Raw genomic sequence first — 21,557 nt, 5'->3', positions numbered from 1 at the left:
GGTTTATCACTCCTTTTCCTAGATGCTCACCGAGCATTTGACAGCACGTCATGCAATTTTTTACAAGCAGTACTGCCGGCTTATGGCTTTGGCCCGGTATTTAACAAACTAATAATGGCTAACTATCAAATTCCATCTACCATAATCAAAGTAATTGCTACTAAATCAGCTCCACTTCCTCTGGGTAGGGGTACGAGGCAAGGATGCCTGCTGTTTTGCCTTAATTTTGTATTGGCTTTAGAACCCCTGGCACAAATGATAGAGCAATCCACATATACTGGACCCGACACATGAGGGTACTACAAATAAAGTGGAGTTATATACCAATGATATTCTGTTTCCTTCACAAACCTTTCCTGTTGATCCCGCTTTAACTTGCACTGCTGGAAAGATTTTGCATTAACCATCAGAAATCGGTGGGATTAGCAATCATGGAACCACCCGAAACCCATCTCATCTGACACTGCAGTCCACCTAGGGGTTCACATTAGTAAATCATATAAAGCCATTGCGGGAGTCCACAGCCCACATTGTAGAAGGAGACTAAAGACACTCTGAAATGATGGGAAATGCAGGAAATCTCGTGGCTGGGAAGGGTCAGTGCAATTAAATTGACAATCCTACCGAGACTCCTGTTTGTTTTTCAAGCACTATCAGTTCTCATCTCAGAACGAGACCTTCTAGAACTACAGAAAGTAATAGGTCAATTCATATGGAAAAATAAACCACCTGGAATTTCGTGCCAAGTACTTCTGAGGTCATAGGGGATGGGGAAATGGGGGTCCCAATCTATATAGCGCTACTTCCAAGCAACCAGATTGCGTCAATGCTGGAATGGGCACTAGAGGAAAGGTGCCCGAAATAGAAGATAATAGAGCAAGCTCCGCTCTCCCCTAGCCCATTTAACATTCCTACCGAAATCTGCCAGGGTCCATTTTTTGGAATCTACCCGGTCTACCTTTACTATCTGGGCTAAAGCTTGCTCACAACTGGGGGTTAAAACAGGACTCGGGGGCCCTTATCACCAGTGCTACGGAACCCAGAATTTTCCCTGGGAATGGTGAGTGGGGTCTTTGCACATTGGGAATCACTCTTTGCAGCTCAGGGACCTATACAAAGACGGAAGTCCTCATATTCATAGAGTGTAAAGAAAAGTTTAACTTACCTGAAATAGAATGTTTTAGATACTTCCACATTAGACACTTGGTGTTCAATGGCTGAGTTATCCAGGCAGGGTCACGTCTTCCCATAGGGATTGAATTTAAGATTTCGGGGGGGGGGGCAAGAATATCAGCAAATTTCCAGTTGTTACCACCTATTAGAAAAAGCTTCTGTTGAGGATAAACTTCTATATATGACACGCTGGTAAAGGGAATTAGGGATTGAGATTCCAACATACTTCTGGCAGAAAATATGGGGCCGAACAAAAAATGAAAAAAAGCTCCAGATGCACGTTTTTCACAGAGTGTGTGATACAAATGTGTTACCATTGGTACATGACTCCACAGAGATTACATGCAATCCTACCCGAATATCCAGATTGCTGTTGGCACGGGTGTGGGCAGTTGGGAGATCACACACATGTGGTGGCTTTGACCCACGTTACAAAAACATATTGGCAAGAAATTCGGTGAAGGATAAAAGATATAACGGGGTGTTTTCTCCCTATGTACCTCCTCATTATGCTTCTGGGGGATGTTCCTGAAGATGGCACTTTTCCTTCATCGGGTCCTAAGGCAGAGCTCATAACACAATTACTGCTAGCGGCTAAACTAAACCGTGCACGCTTCTGGAAAACAACTGAGGAGCCATGTCTATCATATTGGTGGGTTAAGATATGTGGCATAGTGGCTATGGTAAAGTTAACTGCACATGTCACAGAGAAAATGACTCTGGTTCTCTCGTATTTGGGCCCCATTTTTGAATTTGTACAAGACAAGGAACACATGTTTTTAAGGCCGCAGATCCTAAAGCACTTATCCCAAATCTAATGTAATGGATACATGTCAGGGCCTCTGTTAGGGATGGGAAGGATCAGAGAGGAAACAAGGATTTGAAATGCTGTTTGAGAAGAGGACTGGGACAACTCATAGGACCAATTGTTATTAATATTGTTTGTTAATCTTTGTTTTTATTATTTTGGTGATTATGAAAATGAAAAGAAGTTTCAATGTTCTCGCCTTGAATGTTATATTGTTTTTGAACTCTTGCTATGTTCATTGTGAGTTCAATAAAAGATCATTTGTGGGTGAAAAAAGAAATGTTCTTAGGCAGTTTGGAACTTTCACAGCTTCGAGTGTCCAGCATTGCTATGCGAGGGTACCCCCTCTTCTAGTTGGTAGACCTCAACCGTTTCCAGTTGTCACGAAATGCACCTCCGGACCCTGGGTGACACCAATGGACTTCTTCGACTCAAGATGTTTGGGCACTGCTCTTCAGGACTCGTGAAGACCCATTCTCTGGGCACACAGGACTGGCTTCCAGGGCACTTCGGATGAAGAGTATCAGGTTGCACGATGGTCACTTGTAGCTCGGGGAGAGGTCTACTTTTCAGGTCCTCTCTGGAGCAGTCATTCGAAGAAAACAGCAGCTTTTGGATTACACGAAGAAAATGCAGCAGCAGACTTCTCCTCCAGCTGGGTTTCAAGAAACAGTTTTTTCTTACTTCAGCTTCGACTTCAGCTTCTGAACAAATTGTTGAAGGAGAGGTCCCCCATTACACATTGGCTCCCATTCACTCAGGCTGAGCCAGGCTCAGTGAACCAATAACGCAGAAGGGCATTCATGCAGGCAGACTGCCAATCGGGCTCCCAGGCATTCAGGCCATTCACTACACCCAGACACCCGTTAACAAGAATGTGGATTGGGGTAAGCACCCAGCCTTTCAGCACACTACACTGCATTCATGTCAGTTGCAGTCAGGGCTGTCTCAGTCATTGTGTCACACACAGAAACCAGACACCCATAACACAGAATGTGAATAAACTTCAGACTCCATTCACATAGGTCCCACCCCTAGAGTGTACCCACAAGACACAGCACCTGGGAAGGTCAGTCTGACAGGCAGCCCCAGAGCCATATGTTTCACCCAACAGCCAGTCAGGGGGAGGGAACAGAGGCAGGGCTCCCCAGGACTTTGGGGAAACAAGGTAAAAGGCAATAGAAACCAAGAGGCCACAGGGGCCATCTTGCCGTCTGTCAGGAATCCATTGATTATGGGAGGGTCTGGGTGTCCCAAAAATGAAGGAAACTCGGAGCCACTGCCAAGTCAGCATGTAGCTGCCACTAGCCCATACAATGCTATGTGGGCAACACAGTTGCCCACAAACACACATAAGGGATACAAGGGTGCACCCCCGACCCATGGGTGCCATAAGGGTATCCCTGGGGTTTTGTTCATCAAAAGGAAAACCTGAAGAGCTACACTGCAAGAGGTACAGGTTGGACCTCAGTGGCAGAACACATAGAGAGACCACACCCAGAGAAGTGGTAGGACGAGGACTAAGGCATCACAACCCCCAATAAGCGATTGGCTAGGATTCTCGCTAAAACGTTTGCTTCCCCATTTATGAGTGGGGTTGACCTATAACAGGTGCAATATTCTGGGCGTTTTGCCGGCTTGGGGAGCACTACTATACGCACTACCCTTAGCTCCTCAGGCAGAATCCCATCCTGCTCACTCCGCTGGAAGAGCTGATGCAGCGGTCCCACCACCACTTCCCCTAATCTCTTCCAGACCTCCACTGGGAAGCCATTTGCTCCCGGGGCCTTTCCAGACTGGAGCTGGGTTATGGCCGCCACTATCTCCTCCTCCCAAATGTCTGCCACCAGTTCTGCTTTCTGGGGAGCCGTCAACTGTGGCAAGACCGCTGGATCTATGCCCTGGGTCTATGTGCCCGAGGTGTAACCCCCCCGGAGCCCTGTAGTGTGTTGCAAATGCCTGTACAATCTACGCCTCCTCAGTAAGCTCCTCCCCCGCACCCATTAGCAGTATCCGCACATGGTTGCTACCTTGCTCCCTCCGTTCCAACCACACCACCATCTTACCCGCCTTATCCCCTGCTTCATAGATCTGGCTCCTTCTATGACATTGCGCCTGTTTTGCACTGTAATGCCGTATTTTTAAGCATTTCCTGTGCTGTTGGTAACCGCTGAAGTGGCTCTCCCATTCCTGATTCAGGAAACGCTGCCTTTGCCTCCTCCACCACCCTTTCTGCTTTCCTGACTGCCAGAATATGTTACTTGCGCCATGCTGCCACCCGAGAGATCACCTCCCCCCCATAGGACCGTCTTTAAACCCACCAAGACAATAACTAGGCTGTCCACAGAGCCCTGATTTATGGTGAAATATTCCTGATCAGTTTGCAATATCGAATCGAAAGATCACTGTGACTGCCCATCTGACATCTGAATGCCTCGCTGGCCTACAAGCTGCCTTCTGGCTACCTTATACAGGATCCCCCAACTATATACCAGCCATGCCTTGACAAAGACCTTTTGGGTCGAAACATGTGTTGGCTTTGCTTATGGGACCATAGTATATCCATACTAATAACAAACAAAATAATCCACTGCACAACTTATCGCAGTGGTATGGTTCCTCATTGTTATGCGCTTGACGCAGTAGCCTCATGAGTATCATCTCTCTATCAATCCAGCGCCAGAACGGACAGGGTTCCCAAAAACCCCTTCTCACAACATATTTACAACACTGGGCGCTATCGAGCATCGCCCCTTAGAAACCGTCAATCAGGCAGCAGGAAAAACATCCAAAGAGACCCCCAGATCAGCTCCGTGCATCCATGGCGTGGCAAATGCACCCAATTTAGTTGGCATCTCCAAGTTCCTGTTGCCCACCCGAGACCTGTCCAGCCTGTGTCCGCGACATCATTAAAATCGCCTCTCAACACCCACATATCTGCCTCGGACTGTACTATAATGTAATACAGGCCGCTAAGTAGCTCCCGTGTTATCGGCGGAGGAGCATTCACCGCCACTGTGATGCTGGAAATGCATTGGAGGGACAGGGCCTCCATGCCTTTGTCCTGTACTCCTTTTATCATGTGTGTTCTGGGTTATTTTCTGCACAGGAGTCCATGTGGGAGCAGTGGGGCAGTGCAGCTCTTCCACTTTTTGGTTTGGTGAACAGACCCTTGGGATACAACTCTGTACCCCTAGTGTATGTTTTTGGGCACCTGTGTGTGGCCCACAGAACAGGGTATGGGCTGGTGGCAGCTCCATGCTGAATCTGACGGGTGTTCCCAGTATCCTCCATTTTGCGATACCCCGGCCCTGCCATTGGAATCAGTTGATTCCTGATAGGAGACAAGATGGCCCCTGTGGCCTCTTGCTTTCTGTTGCCTGTTAACTTGTTTTCCCAAAGTCCTGGGAAGCCCTGACTCTGTCCCTTCCCCTGGCTGGCTGTTGGGTTGAAGTTCCATATATGGTATTGTGGGGACATCCAGGCCAGACTGGCTGGAGCCTTCCTAGTGACTGTATGTTGTGGGTACACCCTTGGGGTGGGTCCTGGGTGAATGGAGTGTATGACCAATATGCATTTTATGTTATGGGTATCTGGTTTCTTGTGTGTGACACAATAAATGAGACAGCCCTGCCTAAAACTGGTATGAATGCAGTGTCGAGTGCTGAATGGCTGGGTCCTTGTCCCAATCCACATTCCTTGTTGTGAGTGTCTGGATGGAGAAGAATGGCCTGAATGCACTGTGAGCCTGATTGGCTGCCTGCCTGCCTGCCTGAATGCCCTTCTGAATGATTGGTTGCCTGACTGTGACCCAGCAGAGTGAAGGAGACCAAACAGTACATCTGGGGACCTCTCGCTTATGGAAATCGTTTAGAAGCTGTATTCAAAACTTGATGCTTATTCTCGAAGCCAAGCTGGAAGAAGAAGGTTAACTGCTGTTTTCCTTCGAAGCAATCTGAAAGCTGCTTTGCCTTAAAGGAACTGATCCAAGAGAGGACCTGGCTAGGAGACCTCTTCCCGAGCTACGAGGGACCATCATGCACCAGCTAACCTTCACCAAGGCTCCCTGGAAGTCAGTCCTCGAAAGGCTGCCGACCAGAGACGGGGACCGCCGAGGAATCCGAAGAGAAGCACCGGCACATTCCGTCCACCATCGTCGACCAGGGTTCGGAGGATCGCCGTAACTGCTGGAAGCCTGTCAAAGTTGTTGCCCAGATGCGGGGACAGCTTGACACAGTGCTGCCAAAAACTGGAGCCGCAACGCACCATTGCCTAAAAACACTTTGAATCAAGGACTCCCTTGCTCATCACCGTTGACCGCTTTGTCCCGCCAGAGAAAGTCAAGGTCGCCAACGAACTGAGGAGAATCCGCTGGTGGGTTTCCCACCACCTGAAGACCACAAAGACAGACGACTCGACGCCCTTGCTGGGCCAGAGTTCTTCATTGACTCTTTGCAGCAACAACCTATCATCATTGAGGTGCACCGCATGCCTCATCTTCGCAGGACGTCCACGACCGATCGTCGACGAGCACTGCCAGGACCGAAGCTGCAGCCTCAACGCCTTTGTTCACTTTTTCGTTGAGGGATCCCGACGATCCATGGCTACAGCTTTAAAGGGAGTTCACTCAAGAAGGATCCGTCGACAACCTGCCGTCTAACTCTGCTAAACCAGATACATTGGGGGTAGTCGAACCTTCTTGGAGGGAACCAAGTCTATATTGAACACTATATTTTCTGGGCTTGTTAAATTGCATTATTTACAGGTTGCCCACACAGAACTGTGCCTAGTGGTAGGGGCCCAGTATTCTGCCAATTGTTTAGCCAACTTGCTTTCCCCCTGTGTCTATTGTTGGTTCACTTTATTCATTGATTTGTATGCCATTTGAACTGTCTAGAGTTGATGCATTTTAATGGAATCTTAAGAAGTTATTGTGGTACCACATAGAGACTGTGCTCAGGTAAATCTAAAATGATAAATATATACAAAGTGTGTTATTGTGTACATAACTTGAGCCTTATTTGTATAAAGAACTGTGTTATCACTAACATAGAGTGTGGATATTCCTTTGTGGGTGCTTGGGACTACACTGTACTTAAGAACCAGCCTGCATCACCTCCTGAGAGCTTAAGCCTTGATTGCTCGTCCAACGTTACCAAATAGAGAATCTTGGCTGGGATGCTCTGTGCTTCTTCTCTGCCATATAGAGAGCAGGAGTACAGATCCCTCCCTCCAGTCTTTACAGCCATAATGCCCCAAACGGCCCTCCACAATTCCCCTCGAATTGGCACAAACCTCCCCATGGGGTCCGATCTTACCTCAATAAGGTATTAGTTTGTGAATTAAAATCATAGCACCCCGTGATCCTCTGGCAAAAAGGCAGTCCTATAATTAGATTGTGTAAAAACGTGCAGTGCACCCTTGCCAAATGCGTCTCTGTAAGAAATGCAAAATCCTGGAAGTGCCTGTTCAGAAACTGAAGCACTAACCTCTGCTTTATGTTGGAGGCATTGACATTGCAGGCTAAAAACGTGATCCTTTTATCTTGTTTCATTCCCCCTGTTAGCCATATGCTTGCTCGCCTTCATTCTTGCCATTTCTCCACCTTCCCAGCCAAGCAATGCAAGCCAACCCTAAAACCAACTAGAACAAGCAACTATGTAACAAACACCCCCAACTCCCACCTCCCTGCACTTCTTCCCCCAACTGAAGCACCTGTCCACCAAGGCCTGTGAGAAACCTGCATGCGATGAATAACTCAACCATGAGCGGAGAGTCCGCTAGTGCAGCGACACACCCAACCCGGGCCTGTACCAAACCTCCCATTATCCAGAGGCCTAGTCACTAAAGTTGCTGCCAATATAGTTTGAGCATTTTCGAACTGCGCCGACATTTGGGCTGCCTGTTAACTACAGTTCATCCTTCCTCCCCTCAGTCAGTGATCGTATCACTGTCCTCTGTGGAGCGTCAGTTCCTGCAAAAATAACGGAGCGGACAAGGGCTCTGGCTACGTCCTTGTTCGCTTTGCATCCTTCCGCAGGCTGAGTACGTTTGCGAACTGAATGTTGGTCTCATACCACTCCCACGCCTCCTGTCGTGTGCTGAATAGGAGTGTCTTTGATCCATGATATATTTTTAAATGCAAGGGGAAGAAGAGGGCGTATTTGATGCCGCTGGAGAGCAGTTTGCTTTTAATGGAATCAAAGGATTGTCGCGCCCACTGCACCTCCCTTGTGTAATCTGGTAAGAAACTGATGCAGGAGCCATTATATATAATCGGGCCGGTCGCCCTTGCCATCTGCAGCAGGGTATCCCTAAAATTCAAAAGCGTGCAATGACAATGCATGTATGGGCTCCCGGCACTGGCCTGCCTGTGGGCACCCGGTGTGCCCTTTCGAATGGATTGTCCTCACACGTATTCCTCATCTTTTAATATATTCATTTCCAGGTTCAGAAAAACTTTTTCCGCCGAGGGCGCTGTGCGGATGTGCCTCAAAGGCCTCCGTCCCGATGTCGACGTCATACCGTTGGCTTCATTTCCGTTTTTCTGCAATAGCTAACGCTTTGAAGAATTACGGTGCACTTCGGTTCCAGTCTTAAGAACTGCAACACTCTCAAACGATGGCCTTGTCATCGACACCAACCCCAAAGACTGGGTTCAAAAAATGCCATGATTGCAGCGCCAAGATGTCGACTCTCCTCAAAGGAAAAAATCAAACAAGTGTTCTCGACCCAGAAGTGGGTCACACCATTCTTCATCTTCTTCGAAGAAGATGAAGAAAAGACGCTAGCAGTCACTTTCCATCGTCTCTTCGGATTCTTCTCCTGAGAGAACAATTTCTTGCCAGACCAAATTGTTGACTCCTGCTGAATGGGAGGTATTAAGACAGGAAATTACAAACATTTTCAAGAAGGAGGCCCCAACCCCCTCGAAAGGAAAGACCAAAATTCATGCTCCAGTCACGTTGCTGACACAGTGACGCAGGCCAGAAACCCCACAAGAACCTTTTGAGGTCTCGACTCGATGAGAAATCGTCGAAGACTCTATTGAGTCGGGGATCGTGCCCCTCGAGGGCTTCGATAAGGTCTTCAAAGGCATTGGTGCTGTTAGTTTCAAAACCATTGACGCCAACAGCTTCGAAACCATGAACACCATTGGTGTCAAAGCCAGCAACCACTTTGCCCTCTAAACCTGCTAAGGAGGTTGAACAATCATTTAAACCCTGACCAAGGAGCTATTTCTTCAAATCGTTGTCTTCAATTTATGAAGGACATGAACCTTTAGACATGAACCTTTAGACCCAGATACCCCTCCTTTTGGTTTGGAGCATGGCAACGTCCCAGAAGCCCTGATCTCGGAAGAGTCGAGGCTAAACGATTTATATGAAAATCTTCAGTCGGCTAGTGGGATTGACACTTCACCAGAGCTTGAATTTGGTGAACCCTACCCAGCAGAACAGAGATGCCCCATACAGACATCTTATGTCTAGGGTAATAGAGTTTCTAGGATGGGGCAGGCCAGCGCCCTCATTTGAGCATGATGACCTGACCAATAACCTTGATAAAGGGCCTCAGATGGATCCAGAACTCCCTGTTCATATTGCAAAAAAAGGTAAAGGCAAACTGGGAGGCACCTGAGGCAAGCCCAGCGGTGAACAAAACCTCACCAAGAAGCACAGGTCGTACAGTAGCGTTCCTGACTATTTGTCTAAACCTCCTACATCAGAGAGCCTTGTTATTCAGGCTGCGACATCCACCTCTAAACAAACAGCTTTTCCAACAATTCCGCCGGACAGGGATGATGAGCTTTTTGACGCTTGGGCAATTAAAGTGTTTTCTGCTGAGAGCATGGCTCTTAAAACTGCAAATGTCACTTGTGCCTTAGCTAAATTTACTTTCACCCTATGGAACTGCATAGCCATGGCAGCTGTACATATTCCAGAAGGGGAAGAAAGAAACAGCTTCCTGAAAATTGTAAGAGACGGAAAGGAGTCTATGTGTGAGTCTCTTCAATCAGGACTGGACTCTGCTGACCAGCACCGTAATACGCAGGTTTGTGTGGTTAAGGAAGTCTGGGCTTGCACCGGACATGCAGTCCAAGCTCCTCAACATGCCCTTTGACGGCACCCAGCTGTTTGGCAGCAAGGCTGACGAAAGCCTAGAGAGCTGCAGACCTCAAAGGCGGCAGCCGAATCCCTTGATGACACTATCAGACAGCCACAACCTTCTCACCCCAGCGGAGGATCTTGGAGGGGTAGGTCCTTTCGCTTCTACTTCTCAGTTGGAAGGGCGAGAGGACTGGCAAGTCAGAGGGACCAAAGAAGATTTCCTCTTGGATGTGGGAGAGGTGTCAAGTCCGCCCAAGCAACAGCTACTCTGCTTCAGCCGCCTCAAAACCTCTCTGAGGCCTTAACACACAAAACCCTGGTGGGAGGCAGACTCTCATAGCATCTGCAAGAATAGTGGGTCATTACTTCAGATGCGTGGATGTTGGAAACAGTAGCCCAGGGTTTACTGCCTCCCCTTTCTAAAAAGGCCTCAGGACAATCCACCGGGGAGCCACTCATTCAAAGTTTCAGATCCGTTCCTTATGCAGGAAATTGTGAGCCTGCTAGATAAAGGTGCTATAGAGACAGGGCCTGTAACTGAGAGGAACAAAGGATGTTACTCTCCTTATTTCCTAATCCCGAAGAAGGATGAAGGATTGAGACCCATCTTGGACTTGAGATGCTTGAAAAAGTTCCTCCAGCTCCAGAGTTGGATGGTGTCATTGGACCTTCAGGATGCTTGATTTCATGTGCCTATCCATCACAAGCACATAAAGTACTTGAGGTTCGCCGTTGTCGATTCTCATGATCCGTTTCGAGTTCTGCCATTAGGACTGACCTCTGCCCGAGGGTTTTCACCAAGCTGATGACGGTGGTGGCAGCAAGTCTCAGAAGAGGAGGGGATTCATGCCTACCCCTAACCGGACGATTTGCTGGTCAGGGCTCGTTCTCCTGAACAAGTCCTGGAATATCTCAGCATCACCTGCCACTCTCTCCAGACTGGGCGTCTCCCTCAATTACAAGAAATCCCACATGATACCATCTCAAAGACTCCAGTTAATTGGAGCAGTACTTGATGCATCCTTGGGAAAACCCTTGCAACCCGAGGTGAGGGCTCAACACATTCTGGAGATGGTCACCAAATTTCAGAGTGCCAAGCGTCTTCCGGCCTTTCACTTTTTGAGGTTGCTCGGCCTCATGGCATCCTCCATTTATCTGGTGCCAGAGGCTCGTCTGAGAATGAGATCCCTCCAATGGGCTCTCAGGACTCGGTGGTCTCAATTCTCAGGCAAGATGTCAGACCTTCAGGTTCCAAGCAGAGTCGCACAGCACCTCCTGTGGTGGGCCTGCGTGGACATGATTCTGAAGGGAGAAATGTTTTGGCAACCATGGCCGGTGATAATAGTAGTGACGGATACCTCAGTCACGCGATGGGGAGCCAATGCCAATGATCTGACAATCAGCGGTCATTGGTCTCCACCGGACTCCAAACTACACGTCAATCTTTTGGTGCTGAGGGCAATCAGACTAGCGCTGAAAGCCTTTCTGCCCTCTGTATGGGGAAGGAATGTCCTGATAATGACGGACAACACAGTGACTATGTGCTACCTCAACAACAGAGGAGCTGTAGGTTCACTATCACTATGCAGAAAGGCGATGCAGCTCTGGTTCTGGGCAATTCAAGAAGGAATCTCCCTATCGGCAGTTCACCTGGCCAGAGAGGAGAACACAGCGGCAGACGCTCTGAGCAGGCAGAGAATAGTCTCCCACAAGTGGGAGTTAGCTCAGGAAGTCCTTCAAGACATCTTCACCCTTTGGGGAACCCCTCAAGAGGAACTGTTCGCGACCCGTGTCAACTGGAAGTGCAAACTGTTCTGCTCCAGGGAATTTCCCACTAGAGGAGCTCTAGTGGACGCGTTCGTAGTGGACTGTGAATTTCGATTCCTGTATGCATTTCCTCCAGTCCCAGTCATTCCTCATGTGATCAGGAGGTTGAGTAAGTTTGGGAAATCCATGATCCTAATTGCTCCGAATTGGGCCAAGAGGATGTGGTATGCAGACCTTCTGGGCATGTCCATTTGCCTTCCAGTGCGTCCTCCACAAAGAGAGGACCTTCTCCCGCGAGCAGGGTCGGGTTCTCCATCCAGAGGTCAACACTCAACCTTCACGCATGGTTGCTGAGAGGTTGAGATATAAGGATTGGGAACTCCTAGATGGCGTAATGGAGATTTGGGCAGCAACAAAATCCGTCTATCGCTGCTGTTGTAATAAATTCTGCAGCTGGTCCAGAGAAAAGAATGTGTACCCTTTTCAGTGCAGTACACCTATGGTGTTGTCCTTTTTGTTACATTTGGCAAATCTGGATGGGACCATTAATGGATACTTGGTGGCGCATTCAATCTTCAAGCGCATGTCGGAAGAGGTGTCTTACTTCAAGATGCTGCTATTCATACAATTTCTAAAGGGACTCACTAACATGTTCCCTCCATCTCTGTTTCAGGTTCCAATTTGGGATCTTAGTCTTGTTCTAAAATTCTTCATGTGCGCGCCGTTTGAACCACACCATTCCTGTCCATTCCCTGCTCTTTCCCTGGCCTTTCTTCTGCCACCTCTCCTCCTGTCATGACCCTTGCCCCTGGCCCTCACTGGCAAGTAAGCCTTCCAGTTAGTTAGAGCCAGGTCAAAGGCCTTAAAACCTCATCCAAGACTCTCTTGGAGTCAGTCCTAGCGCCTTTGCCGCCAGGCTCATAACCATCATGAAGACCAACATTAGAATGGGACTATTTACCTGGGACTATTTAACTTGGGGGATGGGGGGTTCAGCCAACATGGAGGCACACACATAGCTCAGTTACAAGGAACTGAGATATGCGGTCTAGTCATTTGGGTGTTGCAGGCCTGGGACTACTTTACCTGGACTACTTTGGGCGTGGCAGGCCTGGGACTATTTTACCTGGACTACTTTACCTGAGACTATTTAAACCAGACCCAAACAGCAGAACATGCTTTGCGTTATTCTGCTATGGGCAGCGTAATTACCTGAAACCGAGGACCTGCAGAAAGAGAAAGAACACTACAAAACTTACATGGAAAAGTATCCTGTCTTCAACCCATCGCTGACTTCAGTTCCACTCACCTGAAGGTACGAACTCCATCAGCTGGCACCGCCTGCATCCTGGAATACCATAACCTGGAGGGAGGAGAAAGAAAGACAGCATTAGTAAGCGTTTACTCGCGTTTCCTCCCGAATGAAGAAAGCCACAAAATTCTTACCTGGGTAGTCATCTCCTGGTCAGTATCATTGCTGGAACATTACGGTGCTCAGAGAGGTAGATCGCAACCGGCAAGGAGAGAAAAGACACAGGTTAGCAATATAAAAGGCGAAACAGCGCCACGCATCGCGCATTACTCACCGGACAGCATCGCGCACAATGCGCTTTCGCCTACCGGCCCATGCTCATCTTCAAACTGCATGACACCAAAATACCTTTCAATACGTAAAAGGAAAGAAGCAAGACATTATTATTCTAACTAAGAGGAACATAAGAACTGCATATAAAGACTGTAAAGCAGCAAACCTACGGAGTCGCAGCAGGCCTGGATTCCCACAGGGGGACTTGCACCAGTGAAGTAACTTGGTCGCTGCTCAGAGGCCTTACCACGGGACCGGGAGAGGGTTCGAGAGTGCAAATCATCCAACCAGGGCTAGGTGGCGTCCCCGTGGATACCAAGTGAGCGTAACACCTCCCTCCTTCACTGCCTTTCCCCTTTTTTCCCCAGATGAGGTTTCTAGACAAGTTTGATCTATGAAAGTCTTGTCAAAACAGGTTCACCCCTGTTCCTCCAAATCCATCAAGGACCACATTGACACCCTGGCTCCTGCTCTTGCTGACTTCTGCAGCAACTCCTTCGCCACTGGATTCTTCCCTTCCCCCCTGAAGCATTCCCTTGTGCACCCTCTTCTTAAGAAACCCTCTGCCGACCCTTCCTGCCCGGCTAACTATCGGCCAATCTCCATCACTCCCTTCCTGGGCAAACTCTTGGAAAAGCTGGCCATCGCCCAGCTTAATCTTCACACTGAATCTGTTGGTTGTCTCCATGACCATCAGTCTTGCTTCAGAGCTGCCAGAAGCACAGAAACTGCTATCCTGAACATACGTGAAGACCTGCTCTCCAACCTTCATTCCAAAACCCCCTGTGTCCTCTTACTTATCTCTCTTCTGCCTTTGACATGGTCAACCCGCCATCCTGCTCAACCGTCTCCATGATAACCTGGGTATCACCGAGCAAGCCCTGGCTGGCTGACTTCCTTCCTCTCCGATCAACCCTCCTAGGTCCAACTGGGGTCCTCCCTCTCCTCTATCTCTATCTCCACCTCTGTTGTTCCCCAGGAGTCTAACCTCTCTCCATGGCTGTTCAATAAATACTTGGCACTTCTTGCCCACCGCATTGCCACTCTCTGCTCCAACTTAGTGCTATGCGGACGACACTCAACTCATTTTCCGGCTCCCTTCCGCCACCTCTTCTTCTCTCATCTCTGACTGTCTGCTATGCAGGAATGGTGTGCCGCCAATTATCTCTGCCTTATTGCCAGTAAGACCGAGATTCTCCTCATCTGCACACCTTCTCCCTCCTCTCCTGTCACTTTCTGGCTGGCCTCACTTGGCCCTCTTCCTGCTCCCACCTGTGAGGTTAAAAACCTTTGGGTCATCTTAGACTCCACACTTTCCTTCTCTCGTCACATCTCTGATGTCTCTAAGAAGTCACACTACTAGCTGATCCTCCTCAGAGGTATTCTTCCTCTCCTCTCCTTCCCCCAGAAGCTCACTGTCTCCAGAGCTCTGGTTCTCTCTAGGCTGGACTACTGCAACAGCCTCTTTTTAAATCTTCCTGCCTCTACTCCAAAACAGGACTGTGAGACTTTTCCTTGGCCTCAAACCCAGGGATCGTATCCCTCCAGGACTGAAATCTCTGCACTGGCTCCCAGTGGCAGCGAAGATTAAGTTCAAAACCCTCTGCATTGTCCACAAGGCATTGTGGGGCCTGGGGCTGCAATACCTTCAACTGTCTCTTCCTTAACATCTTCCTTCTCGAGCTCTTCGCTCGTCTGCCTCCAACTCCCTCGGTCAGTCGCTTCTCCAAGCAACGAGTTGGTGGTAGATCTGTCTTCTGCTGGGGCCTCCCTCTGGAACACCCCCCGTGCCTCTCTGAAACTTGAGGGTTAAACTGCGGTTCCGGAATCCCCTCAAGACCTTCCTCTTTGCTTCTGCTTTCTCTCCTCCTCTCCCCTGCTGATCTCCCGGCTGAAACTGCACTGGTTACCTGGCTACCCTCTGATATCGGACCAAGGTCCCCTCCCCGCCAGTTGCACACCTTCACTGCACCCCTGGCAACCCTTGCATTCAGGGACTGTTTCTGTATCCCTACAACCCCCTACCAGCACTTGCCACCAGCTGGCCGCACTTTTATTTATTGTCTTCATTTATTTTATTGTTATCCTATGTACTGCACTGCCTCCTCCCCATTTCCCCCCGCACTTTTTCCCTTCCTCCCTCCCTGCAGTCGCGCGATCTCAGTGTCACCTGCCCAGTAAGATCATTGTCTCTGTCTTTGCTCTGTTCCCCCTCCCTTGCCTCGTCACGCCTTGAAACACTTGTGTATAGGCGCGTTATAAATGCGATATCATATATCATTAAGATTGCTGACCTTTAAGACCATACTTTTAGTTGCGTTAATATCAGCCTGCAGAGTGAGCGAAATTCAGGCCTTATCTTGTAAACCTCCATATACTACCTTCTTCAAGGACAAGGTAGTTCTTAAAGTCAAACCAACTTTTCTGTCAAAAATTGTATCAGACTTTAATTTATCTCCAAAAATTGTGTTACCAACTTTCTATCTGCCCCCACGTCCTGCAAAGGATGAGAAAGGCTACATAGGATTGATCCACGACAAGCACTTAGCTTTTACATCTCTAGGATGGCTAAGTTGCATCAAGATAACCAACCGTTTGTTGGGTACACAGGTCACACGTTGTGACTTGCAATCACAAAACAAACTTTTTCAAGATGGATTATATTAGGCATTACGGAATGCTACAGATTGGCTGATAAAAATCCCCCAGAAGGCCGTAGGGCCCATTACACAAGAGGCATGGCAACGTCTTTTGCTTTACACAGAGGGGTGCCGATACATGATATTTGTGCAGCAGCCACATGGTCTTCCATTCACACTTTTACAAAATATTACTGTCTGGATTCATCCTGCGTTCATGAGGGAGGATTTGGGAAGGCAATATTGCACTTTGTCCATGATAAATCTTTAAAGCACATCTGAAATTCTAACTCCCTCCACGAAACTTGACACTGCTTTGGGAGGCTATCCAAAGAGGAGGAATACGTGGAAGGACACAATCCATTCAAAGAACAGGTTACCCCTGGTTACGTTCTTTTGACTGGATGTTCCTCCCACTTATTCCTCATCACCCCTCCCATCCTACCCCCAGTAGAATATCTGTGCATTACACCTTACGCTCTTTCAAAGTCTTAAACCGCCATGGGCGTATAAATGCCAGTAATTCTGCAAGAAGAAAAGGGGTGTAAAAGCAGAACTGAAGCGAACAGGCGCTGCGCATGCTAGATGTACCACTGATGACGTTGACATCAGGACAGAGTCCTTCGAGGGACATTTAGTCAACTGCATCAACGCACAGCGCCCTCTGCTAAAAAAATATTCTAAAGCTGGAGACAAAAATATCATAAGATGTGGAATACGTGCGAGAAACATCCAGAAGTTACCATGGTTAAGTTACTTGTTCTTCTACAGAGATGAAGTTCGAGAGTTTTTTGGGTGCCATCAGCTCTGCTAGCCACTGCTCAAGAAAAAGCTCCATGCTGGGACCCTCCACTTTCTCCAGCAACCCCACGATACAGAAGTTATTTCCCCTCGCTATCTTCCGTCCTGCTTTCTAAGACCTTGAGGTTTGGGGATAGCACAGTTAATTGTCTTTCTTTAATGCATCCTCTGTAACTGAGATCTGCTGCTCTGCCTCTCCTACCCTTGAAGACAGCTTGCAGATGTTCTGCCCCAAAATGTTGACCTCTGAAGCCAGCCCATCTATTTTCTCTTCCACCGAGAACCGGGACTCAGCTATGGCCCCCATAATGTCACTTAGCTAGATGGCCGGGCCCTGGGTCAGAGTGTCCATGCTAGCAGCCCCCCTTGTGGAAGGCTGCACTGCAGTGGGGCTGCTGACCACAAATTTGTCAATTTTGCTCTACTGTGCGGCCTTCGTGACTTTCTCCTTCGCCATGTTTTTCAGGCGCCCCACTGCTTGCGCTGGTCACCTCAAGCCATTTGTTGCACACTTGGCCCACACAACACATCCGCAGGGAGCCACTGTTGTCATGGCAGCGCTTCATTCACTCCCTACCCAGGCTCCTGCTGCCGGATCTCCCCTTCTTACCCCTGGTCCATATTATGTGGGGGCTTCCCAAGGTCTCCTTCAGTCTCTCTCCTTGTGCCCCCTGAGGGCTTCACTGGTGCTGCGGTTATTAGGTCGGGGTATGTTTCTCCCCCATCCCCCTTCTTGCCACAGCTCACTGGTCCGGTCCCAGCCGCTGTGGCCTACAGGGTCCACTCTTCAGGAAAGGATATTCACCCCTTCCACACGCACCCTCATACACCAGAGGGGGGCAGATAGGGAGGGGACCCTCCGCTTATCCCACAAGCAGCTGGCCTGCCCCACCGTACAGCCTCTGCCACCCAGGCGCTCTGGCCACCTCAACCAACTGGGACTCCACTGTCACCTGGGTGCTCCTTTCGTCTATATGTGCGCCCCCCCACCTCCTGTTGGTTCCACCAAACCCAGGGCCCCAGGCACACAGCCACCTTACCTCTGTGCCACCCGGGGGTCCTGATCACAGCCCATCATTGCAGCCTCAGAACATGGGCAGCGCACCTCAGTGGTGTGCCACTTCCAATGCTCCACACAGCCCGCCTTTGCAAATATAGACTCAGACACCTGAAGGCAGCCGCCTCCACTCGCCACCCGTCAACGGGCACTCTCACTTGTGTGATCGCGGGAGAGAGTTTGCCCGCGCTGCTTCTGCCAGGCACCGGGCCTCATCCTTCTCAGCAGGGTGCCTCAGCCCTTCATTCACCTTCGGGCTCTCTCCCGCCTCGCTGTGGAAGACTCTGCCGGCTGAGATCGCGGCCCGGCCACTGGTTCGGTCCTCTCAGTCCCCGTTGCGCTGCCGCTTGATGTCGGCGCCACCCGCAATCTGGGATCAGCTAAATATCATCGGCCACTCTCCATGATGGCCACCTGGCCCATGCACTCTCCCGGGCAAGATGGCGACCATCCTTTCGAGGTCTCTTGCGGCTTCAGCTTTGCTCTGCCAACTTTCACTCACCCCGACCTCCAATCGCGCCAGTATCACTCACGGTGGGCGCAGGTACCTTCCAAAGCACAGTTGTATCAAGCAAGCAAGCAACGTTAATCAGGATATAATACAGGATTATTTCAGACTCGCAGAGCACCAACAATCTACGACTACATCATCTGCTGCTCAACAGCATGCCCTCGACCAACATGGTTGATACCTAGCAAGAGAGAGTGAATTGGGGAAGTTACCACACAGGTGGCGCCACTAATGAACCATGAGACTTCACTTACCTTGGTTTCTTGTTTTGGCCCCCAATCTGTATACAATTCCCAAATAAACCTTCCAAGACCATGTTTCTTTTCATCAAATCCCTCTTTGAAGCTGCCTCTTGATTCTTGGATCGGATTGGACCCCATGATCATGTCCTTCAATTTCTGCTGATCTCTGCGGTCAAAGTTTCACTTGTGATCCCCTTGTGATCCCCTTCAGTCTGGTACCATGTTAAAAACCAATCTCTGCAAACTTTCATCGCTTTGATAATCGGTCTATTCATGGTCTAATTTCTTTTTGTTCTCAAAACCTTTGTTCGGGCTTTTGTCCTCTTGTGTTGATTCTAGGAACTCTGCGTTGGTGTATCTGCCTAATTCCACCCTTCCTCCCATGTAGGCAGTTGTTTTCCCCCTCTGGCTCTGAAGTCAACTTTATGAATCCATGCCTCCCTTGCTCCACCCAGAGTAGTTCAATTACATCTGTTTTGGAAAAAGCTGAAGGCATGGCTTTAGTCACATTTCTTACATTTCATACAAGTTATTCCTTGGATGTATTGGATCATGGGACCTCATATTTACTTCATATTGAGATTTAAGTGCTCTGGTGCACGTCAAAGGGTTGAGGCAGAGGTACCTAGGCGGCGGAGTCAGGTCTATCTGCTGGTGCAAAACCATTCCATCAGTCTGGAGGAAAATGGATTTGATAAATTCATGAAGCTTTAGTGTCTACGAAGAGTATTTACTGAATTCCATTTTTGCTGCCTTGCAATTTGACTTGTTGCATAGACTTCATTGGCAAATTCTTGCCATTTACCCTCGTTTTGTCCAGGACCTCCAAATAAACAATCGGATCATCCAATATTGTGGGTTAAGCTTGGTCATCTGCCATCACTGGGGCACCTGCAACTTCCAAATTAAATTATGCCATCCAGGGTTTGGGTCAACATTTCCCTCCATAGGATGTCCATCTTTCCACCTTTGTGGTGCTCCAACCTCGCCCACAAGCACCAGTGAGGAGAACAGTAGCTGGATATTCTAAAGGATAGATGTCTTGCTGCCCGTTAGGCTTTTACCTTATACTAGCTTTTAGAGAAACTGGTTGTAATTCAACCATGAGCAGGCAGCAAGCACTTGACTAAATAAAAATGTTATTTTCATTTTGATCTGTAAACTCCATTTGTTCTAAAAATGTAACTTTCTAACCAAGCACATTTATTCTGCATATTGCGTTGAAGGGCATCACAAAGGCCAAGTGCATTTAGAGCAACCATGTTCTGAACAGCTGATTGGAAGGAATTAGTACAACCTTGTAGTTCTGGCTTTAGAAAATATATACACCATAAGACTTAACAAATCTCTGTATAAAATACCAGGCTGCTCCAGTGGCAGCTAGGTTCTTCATGAACAAAATAACCCGAACCTTTCTATATAATTTACTCTTCCCATTGCTCGATGTGCTTTTGGTTGATCAAATTCGTAGTATGGGTGGCAAATTCTTTCCAACCAGTAATATTTGCAATCCAAAATATTCACAGGCTTGTATGTCAAAAATTGTGTGTTTCATTAATGTAATGTTTTATGAAGTTTGGGTGTTTTGTCATCCTTTTTGTGTTTTTTTTTGTGGTATTTGTTTTAAAATATGTGAAAAATCTCACTCTTATGACTTAAGTTAAAGAATAGAACAACTGTCTAATTCTTAGTTTGCTTTTTACACTTTCCAGGGTAAAATCGAGGTGAAATCTCTTTGCCAAGTTGGAGGGGAAAAGTCAAGGGAGGCCAGTACTTCACAAGTGTATGGCTTGAAGTCACTGTGGGGATGTTTTGTTTCACCTCCTTCCAAAGAAGATGCTTTGAGAACCTTTTAAACCTCTTTCTTTTATGACCACCTCTTGAAAACTTTGCAAGATAAACCTTTGGGAAGGCATCTTTATCACAATGGATACGGTTTGGGCTGTGTTGAATGAATACATGTGTGTACATGATTGTCCAATAAACTGCTATGAATGTTTTTGGCTTTCAGTCTTTTTCCTAGGTGGGTTTCTAGAGATGGGGTGACAGATTTCTCTAATTGGAGGATATTTCAGATTACGCAGCACAATTTGTATATGTGTTTTATTTTCCTTTCAAACGTATGGGCAACAGTGATTCAGCCATGACCTGGAATGGGTTTCATGTTTTATTTCAATCCATAGTTTTCTGTTGGTTTCTTTTGCTTTTACCTAAATACCAACTAACAAGGAAAATTGATACTTTTTTCTGATCTTATTGTGCATGCACCTTTTTAGTATCGTTACTACTGCTTTGCTATCTCACCACTGCAAAAGTGTTCAAAGCAGGTTGTGAGCCTGCATGCATAAACTGATTGCATAGTTTGGGTCTCTTATGGCACATATTGCATGTTTTCAAATGGTATTGAGGTGTGGGTAAACGTGGGGTAACCAGTTGGGATAATGTGCAAGGACTATTGATCAAAATATCTATTAACATGAAATGTTAAGCTTCTAGGTGATTTTTAGTATGTGGTTTGTACAATAGTTTTGTTTACAATGTTTAATCTGCTTGTACAGTTTTATTTTGTTTTGATTGGGTACTGGTTCTGGTGGGAGGGGTGTGTATGTGGTAATGTAAACACAATATTGTGCCATAGGTAAATACAATTGAATACCAGGGTACAATCAGAACAGTACTTAGTAGTACTGTTATCCCTTTTTGTTTTTTTCATGTCTCCTAATATTTACTCTGAACCGTCTGCTATAAACTAGTTTTCTCACCAATATGGTTGGCTGTTTTGAAGTGTACCACTTGGTTACAGTGAGGCTAATGTGTTCTTTTAGTGGTAAGTGTGATAATTAAGCGGTTTGCACTCTAAGTAATG

General features: G+C 47.8%; 1 protein-coding gene across 1 annotated transcript in view; it reads left to right on the top strand.

The window, feature by feature from the left end:
• Positions 1-20,690, top strand: part of MGARP (mitochondria localized glutamic acid rich protein) — a 353,565-nt gene extending 332,875 nt beyond the window's left edge. Inside the window, exon 4 of the mRNA XM_069631085.1 lies at positions 20,404-20,690. The gene's annotated coding sequence lies outside the window, so the exon portion shown is untranslated. The remainder of the gene's footprint in view (positions 1-20,403) is intronic.
• The last annotated feature ends 867 nt before the right edge of the window (positions 20,691-21,557 follow it).

Source organism: Ambystoma mexicanum, chromosome 6q (genome assembly GCF_040938575.1).
Source record: "Ambystoma mexicanum isolate Mex_15411 chromosome 6q, UKY_AmexF1_1, whole genome shotgun sequence".
NCBI lineage: Eukaryota > Metazoa > Chordata > Amphibia > Caudata > Ambystomatidae > Ambystoma > Ambystoma mexicanum.
This window is presented reverse-complemented; position numbering and strand designations above follow the sequence as displayed.